At 44.7% G+C, this 7,922-nt stretch overlaps 1 protein-coding gene across 1 annotated transcript in view; it reads right to left on the reverse strand.

The window, feature by feature from the left end:
* npy2rl (neuropeptide Y receptor Y2, like) overlaps positions 1-7,318 on the reverse strand; it is a 37,300-nt gene extending 29,982 nt beyond the window's left edge. The window contains exon 1 of the mRNA XM_074624199.1: positions 6,812-7,318. The gene's annotated coding sequence lies outside the window, so the exon portion shown is untranslated. The remainder of the gene's footprint in view (positions 1-6,811) is intronic.
* Between the last annotated feature and the right edge of the window lie 604 nt (positions 7,319-7,922).

Raw genomic sequence — 7,922 nt, forward strand, 5'->3', positions numbered from 1 at the left:
CACCAACACGTCCTCACATCATGTCACACGCTTCCACTCCTACCAACACATTATGTGAGACAGCGAGGAGACGACATGCAGAGAGCAGAACTGTACATCCTGTAACGGATGAGCATATATAAATAACTGTACATCAATATGAAACACACATTATGTAAAACAGATTATACAACACCGGGAATAAAGAGGACACTTTGAGCTTTTCACAAATGTCCTAATGTTCCTAATATGTCCTCATTTCTAAGTATGTCCCCACCTTTTAAAATTACTCCCAATTATTTCAAAAAATGTCCTCACTTTCCTCCAAAATATGTCCTAACGTTATCCCCAAATATGTCCTCACTTTCCCCCAAGATATGTCCTAACGTTATCCCCAAATATGTCCTCACTTTCCCCCAAGATATGTCCTAACGTTATCCCCAAATATGTCCTCACTTTCCCCCAAGATATGTCCTCACTTTCCCCCAAGATATGTCCTCACTTTCCCCCAAGATATGTCCTAACGTTATCCCCAAATATGTCCTCACTTTCCCCAAAAAAATGTCCTCACCTTCCCTCAAAAAATTTCCTCTTTCCCCCAAAAAATGTCCTCTTTCCCCCAAAAAATGTCCTCTTTCCCCCAAAAAATGTCCTCTTTCCCCTGAGGAATGTCCTCACTTTCCCTCAAAGAAATGCTCCCACTTTCCCGCAGAAAATGTCCTCCTCTCCTTCTCCTCCTATCGCTCCCTACACCCCCTCCTCACCTCCCTGGTCTCCTCTTATCGCTCCCTTCACCTCCTCCTCCCCTCCCTGGTCTCCTCCTATCGCTCCCTACACCCCCTCCTCACCTCCCTTTACCTCCTCCTCTCCTCCTCTCTTCCTCCTCCTCCTCCTCCTCCTCATGTGTGTTTGTCTTCGGGTCCCCCGCTACGTGTCGTGGTGTCTCATGACAGAAGCTCGCCGGGGCCCAAAACAATGAATATCATGAATATCTATAAATAAAGACGAGGAGGAAGAAAAACTCAGGCGACCTTTTGAATGTTTAAACTCCTTCTCTTCTCTTCTTTCCTTTCCTCGCTTCCTTTCCTCACATGACGTCATCGCTGCCCCTCTGAGTGACTGACAGTGATGAAGCGTGATGAAGCGTGATGAAGCGTGATGAAGCGTGATGAAGCGTGATGAAGCTCTCATTAAAAGGACAATAAAACACAGAGAGAATAATCAATGGTTTAGTGGCGCTACATCATGAGTCCTGGTGTTTGTGTTTGCATATGCAGATGTATGCGAGTGTGTGTCTGTGTGTGTGTGTGTGTGTGTGTGTGTGTGTGTGTGTGTGTGTGTGTGTGTGTGTGTGTGTGTGTGTGTGTGTGCGCTGGCATCCATCCAACAACACACACACACACACAAACACACAGCGGGGGGGCCATTAAACTGCGATTGGCGGCGAGGCCTCAGCACAGCGGGAGAGCTGCAGGCTTTTGTGATTACGAACGGGTGTAAACGGATACACGTTTTGCTTTTAGGCGTCTGCTGAGAGAAACAACAGCGGTCCTGACCCCGCCATCACGCCATCACGCCACTACGCCATCACGCCACCACGCCGTCACGCCATCACGCCACCACGCCGTCACGCCATCACGCCGTCCGCTCACCGGCAGCCACACACTCTGCTGGCTTCTGATTGTTGATCAAACACTCAAATCTTTCGTCCCCTTTTTTCGTTGTTAGCAGAAAGACAAAACATTTTCTGGATTTCTCTAAATGTGTATCAGATGAGACTAATAACACTGCACCATTATAACCATCTAAAATCTTTAAAACACAACAGAGTTTATAACAAAGATTTCTTCTTTAATAAGACAAAGAGTCTACAGACTAAAAGAACCTTAAAACAGCCTTGAAGTGACTTTTATATTTGCTATAGAGCTTTCATAGTTGACCCGATAATAACTCGTTAAAACGTCACTAATTTCTTTAACACATTAACGCAACTTGTGATTTTTAGGCTGTAGCGGGCTGAGTTTTAAAGCTGAAGATACTGGTATCATACAAAACTAGAAAAACTTTTGAAAGGCTAAACGCCAACAAATATGGATTGAAGCTGAATATTTAGTTAGATTTTGCTACTAAGTAGCAAAAAAATATGTATTTTTAAATAGATTTATGAACAGACTTTTGTATAAATTATCCAGTGAATATGTTGTTTAGGGTTGTCAAAGTTAACGCAATAATAACTCGTTAACGCAAATTGGTTTTAACGCCACTAGAGTGACAATACTGGTATCATATGAAACTATAAAACCTGATGAATCCATTGATACCAACCATGTCATACTAGCTTGTCAGGAAGGAGGTTAAATAATGCTTCAAACTTATGCTAAATTTTGGCGAGGAAAAACTGAGATCGACTTGGTTAGGTTTAGGCAACGAAACTACTTAGGCTTAGAAAAGATCGATTTGGTTAGGTTTAGGCAACGAAACTACTTAGGCTTAGAAAAGATCGATTTGGTTAGGTTTAGGCAACAAAACTACTTTATTAGGCTTAGAAAAGATCGACTTGGTTAGGTTTAGGCAATGAAACTACTTAGTTAGGTTTATAAAAGTTCAACTTGGCTAGGCTTAGGCAATAAAACTACTTAGTTAGGCTTAGAAAAGATCGACTTGGTTAGGTTTAGGCAATAAAACTACTTAGTTAGGCTTAGAAAAGATCGACTTGGTTAGGTTTAGGCAACAAAACTACTCTGTTGGGTTTAGGAAAAGATTGCAGTTTGGGTTAAAATCACACTGGAAGTGGCGTAACTTAAGTACAGAAGTTATGTGACAAATAAATAGAGACAAATAACGTTGACTTGTGGTTTCACGCGGGACATGAACGTCGGTCTCCTGGTGAAAGTCTGGTGTTTTTTGACCCACCCATCCACCCTGACCTCCTCCCTCTTTATACTTCCTGGTTCACGATTACGTGGATCACATAAGAACTGATTTCGTGCCGACCATCACCGTAAATAAAAATGTGAAATCGGTGTCTATGTACACGAATCAATAAATACAATAAACCTCGTGACAAACTGCCGTGCGACCGGGCTGGACAAGGACGAGTCCCTGCACTGCAATAATAACCGTCCAACCCAATAATCTCTCCGAGCCTCTGAGTCACAGATTACATTTTCTAGGAGCAAAGTGCAGCATTTGGACGGGTGAAGATATTAAAATCTGAGTCAGAGTGATAAATTATTAGAAGTGGGTCACCAGCTGTCAGCTCGGAGGGGAGAAACACTGCTGCGCCTCTCATATGATTTGTTTTTGTTAAAAAGATAAGAGCTCCAAATTGAAATTGAATTTCCTGTGTGATCTTTACTCCTCATTACAGCCACACAAACACAAACTCTGCTCGGTGCTGCAATAAAAGCTCAGACGTACAGTACTTCTCTGCACGTTGTTTCTGCAGCTGATACATCAGACACACGCAGGTACTTCACGAAAAGTCAAGGCCAAGGCTGAGATGTAGTGGGAGACGACTGCTAGAACGTTAATGTATGAATGTAGTACTATATTCACGTATCGTATCTGAGCCTCAGATGTGAGTGTGAAAGCCTCGGCTAACCCGCTACACAATAGCTTTTCATCATTTGCTCTCCTGTGACGGCGAGTTTCTTTCCTCCCAAAAAGGGAGCGCGGCCTCGGAGATGACGCAATGCCAAAGAACGTATATTTAAAGAAGTGAAAGCTTGTTCCATTGCAACATCAGCGCCCATCAGCAGAGCTACGCTTCTGCCATTTTGGACTGAAAGCGACTACCAGACTGCCTAAAAAGTGCCGTAGAAAAGTAAAACAATATTATTTTTATTCTACTGTCATATTCTACCGAATTGGTCTGTGTTGAACAATAAAATATAATAGATATAATGAGTGTTTTCAGTCCAAAATGGCGGCAGCCGTTATCAAAAAAACACCAGAGTTTCATCTCTCGTACTCGTTGGCAACACTGCTGGTCTGGTCTATAACTTGGAGCCATAAAGTCATGCTGGTCTGGTTTATAGCTTGGAGCTATGACGCCATGCTGGTCTGGTCTATAGCTTGGAGCCATGACGCCATGCTGGTCTGGTCTATAGCTTGGAGCCATGACGCCATGCTGGTCTGGTCTATAGCTTGGAGCCAGGACCCCATGACGCCTTGCTGGTCTGGTCTATAGCTTGGAGCCATGACGCCTTGCGGGTCTGGTCTATAGCTTGGAGCCATGACCTCATGCTGGTCTGGTCTATAGCTTGGAGCCAGGACCCCATGACGCCTTGCGGGTCTGGTCTATAGCTTGGAGCCATGACCCCTTGCTGGTCTGGTCTATAGCTTGGAGCCATGACCCCATGCTGGTCTGGTCTATATCTTGGAGCCCATAAAGACATGTGACTCAGTGATGGAGCCGATCATCATCGTCATCTTCGTCTGCAGGAAATGATGGTTTAATATTAACAGCGTCCTCTCGGTTCCCCTTATCACGGAGCAGGATAAGCAGAGCAGCTTTATTTGTGTGTACATGATGTGAGGTCTCCAGGTCGTTTCTCGCTCATTAAACAGCATTAAAACACTCTCAGCCTCTGGAAACCACGTATCTCCAACGTGGTTAGTTTAGCAGTCTGGAGTCTTTTTGTTGACACATAAGCATAGAAATAGATTAGAGAAACTCTATTTCTATGTTTATGAGCTTCAAGTTATAGTCAGTCATACTAGTTAAAAAAAAAACTGTAATTTTATAATACTGCAAATATATAAATATTGCAATACTTTGGCGGTAGAAAGTGACTTCACCCCCCCGAGACCTGCTGCTGGGATTGCTGACCGACCTTACTGTCTTTCAGAGGCTCTAGCAGGCTCAGGTATCTGAATATTTCTGCATACTGGGGTCCCTAAACAGTCTCTTAATTACATAAAGTGTGTATCACTGTAAAGCTGAGACTCTTGTGGATCCAATGAGCCCAACTGTATTCATGTATGATGATGTTAGTCCCCATAGGAGACATTTCATTGACCTCTCTGTATAAAATGACCTGTGGTGACCTCTAGGATAATCACAGCCTCATGAAACTTTACAGCCACAAACTACAGACCTAGAGCATTCAGAGGATGGATGGATCAAACTAGAGACCTAGAGCATTCAGAGGATGGAAGGATCAAACTAGAGACCTAGAGCATTCAGAGGATGGAAGGATCAAACTAGAGACCTAGAGCATTCAGAGGATGGAAGGATCAAACTAGAGACCTAGAGCATTCAGAGGATGGAAGGATCAAACTAGAGACCTAGAGCATTCAGAGGATGGAAGGATCAAACTAGAGACCTAGAGCATTCAGAGGATGAATGGATCAAACTAGAGACCTAGAGCATTCAGAGGATGGAAGGATCAAACTAGAGACCTAGAGCATTCAGAGGATGGAAGGATCAAACTAGAGACCTAGAGCATTCAGAGGATGAATGGATCAAACTAGAGACCTAGAGCATTCAGAGGATGGATGGATCAGACTAGAGACCTACAGCATTCAGAGGATGGATGGCTTTCCTAGCTTTGATGACAATAAGGGGGTTTCTGAGACGTTTACACAACACAAATGCTCGCTATCCAATCACCAAAAAAATGCAATTCTTGCAGAAAGTTTTTGAAATCACAGCATGTCTTTTTCTCTGGTGTTCCTCAAAGTCTCGGTGTCTCAATGTGGTATTTTTAAGGGATTATTGATCATTTTTATCATTTCTACAGTTGTAAAAAAAAAAAGGTTAAATATAGCACCAAATCTGTGTAACAAATGGTATCAAATGCATCTCAGATTAATCTCCATGTTCCAGCTTTCAGATGATGTACACCACTTCTATGTGACGTCTACTGTTGACCTGCTATCTCCCCCTAAAGACCCCATGGACCCCCTAAAGACTAAAGACTAAAACCAGCTCTATCTATTTAAATAAAGATCTCACCACTTTAACATTTGTTTTTGGATTTGTGTGTCTGCAGCTTCCGCTCGGGATGAACTCCTGTAAACTCCTCTTTAGTCTCGTCTTTAGTCTCACCTTTAGTCTCGTCTTTAGTCTCCTCTTTAGTCTCATCTTTAGTCTCCTCTTTAGTCTCGTCTTTAGTCTCATCTTTAGTCTCGTCTTTAGTCTCACCTTTAGTCTCATCTTTAGTCTCATCTTTAGTCTCATCTTTAGTCTCGTCTTTAGTCTCCTCTTTAGTCTCGTCTTTAGTCTCATCTTTAGTCTCCTCTTTAGTCTCATCTTTAGTCTCATCTTTAGTCTCCTCTTTAGTCCCCTCTTTAGTCTCATCTTTAGTCTCTCCCTCTTTTAGTCCCCTCTTTAGTCTCATCTTTAGTCTCATATCAACTTCTGCCCTCCAAGAGGCCATTCAGAGTCCCTACATTTAACCTGCATCGGGCTAAAGAACAGGCTTCTGTCCATCAGTCCATCTTGTAAAGACATGTGAACCCAGAGGACAGATGGTCATGTTGTAATGGGTTATGTATGAATAATTGTGATGTGTCTGATGGGTCCTACTTGTCTACCTGTCTGTCTGTCTGTCTGTGTTAACAGGATGTCTGTCTGTCTGTCTGTCTGTCTGTGTTAACAGGATGTCTGTCTGTCTGTCTGTCTGTCTCTGGTAACAGGATGTCTATTGGATGTGTACTTTCTTCTCAAACTGAGCTGCCTATGGGGATGCAAAATGCATTTCAGTGCAAACTGACAATAAAGTTGTATCGTATCGTATTTTGCGCACGCGTGCACGTGCAAACACCCTGTGGTGAGCGTGTGCACGTGCGTGTGCATGGGTGAGTGGCTGACTGACACACTGACCTCTCTCTGTCTCTCCGGGTTGCAGCAGCAGCAGCAGCAGCAGCTCGGCTCCTCTCCGTCACCAAACCCCGGAGTCACTCAGAGGTCTCTGCTCTCATCATGACATTCACCTGAAGTCTGAAGCCTTTAAATCCACATCCTCATCCTCTGGATCCACGCGCGTCCGACCCACCACAACCTCCTCTCCTCTCCTCTCCTCTCCTCTCCTCTCTCTGATTTATCTGAAGCTCAGCAGGACTCCAGCTCTCCTGCTTTAGGAAACAAATCCTTCAGATCTGCGCTGACATCCACACAACACATGAAACCGTCCAAGAGAGAAAAGTGGAAAAGATGCTTTTCTAGTTCAGCATGAACAATCTCCTCCTCCTCTTCTTCCTCTTCTCTTCTTCTTCTCCTCCTCCTCCTCTCTCCGTTCCGTCCGTGCGCTCTGGACAAGGACACGAGACTGAAGCGCTTTACGCACCGCGCGTAAAAGACCAGAGAGAGGATCCAGAGAGGAGGAGGGGAGGAGAGGAGGAGAGGTAGGGGGGTGGAGGGGGGGGAGAGAGAGAGAGAGAGAGAGAGAGAGAGGGGGGAGCGGGAGAGAGCGAGAAGGAGGGAGAGAGAGAGAGAGAGAGAGAGAGGAGAGAGAGAGAGAGAGAGAGAGGGAGCGAGAAGGAGGGAGAGGGAGGGAGAGAGAGAGAGAGAGAGAGAGAGAGAGAGAGAGAGAGAGAGAGAGAGAGAGGAGAGAGAGAGAGAGAGAGAGAGAGAGAGAGGTAGAGAGAGAGAGAGAGAGAGAGAGAGAGAGAGAGAGAGAGAGAGAGAGAGAGAGAGAGAGAGAGAGAGAGAGGAGAGAGAGAGAGAGAGAGAGAGGAGGGGTGGTGGGTTTAAGAGAGAGGGAGGAATGAAAGGAGAGGAGGGGGAGAAGAAGGAGAGGGGAAAAAAGAGTTAGAGGATGAAGATAGAAGCAAGGTGGAAGGAAATAGGAGGAAAGGGGGGAAGGAGAGAAGAGAAGTGAAGTGAAGGAAAAGGGGGGGAGGGAGGGAAAGAGGAGAGATGAGGGAGAGTAGGAGGGAAAGAGGAGGAGAGGAGGAGGAGAAGATAAGGGCTGCAGATGAGGGAGATGTTTGGA

Source organism: Sebastes fasciatus, chromosome 22 (assembly GCF_043250625.1).
Source record: "Sebastes fasciatus isolate fSebFas1 chromosome 22, fSebFas1.pri, whole genome shotgun sequence".
Classification (NCBI taxonomy): domain Eukaryota; kingdom Metazoa; phylum Chordata; class Actinopteri; order Perciformes; family Sebastidae; genus Sebastes; species Sebastes fasciatus.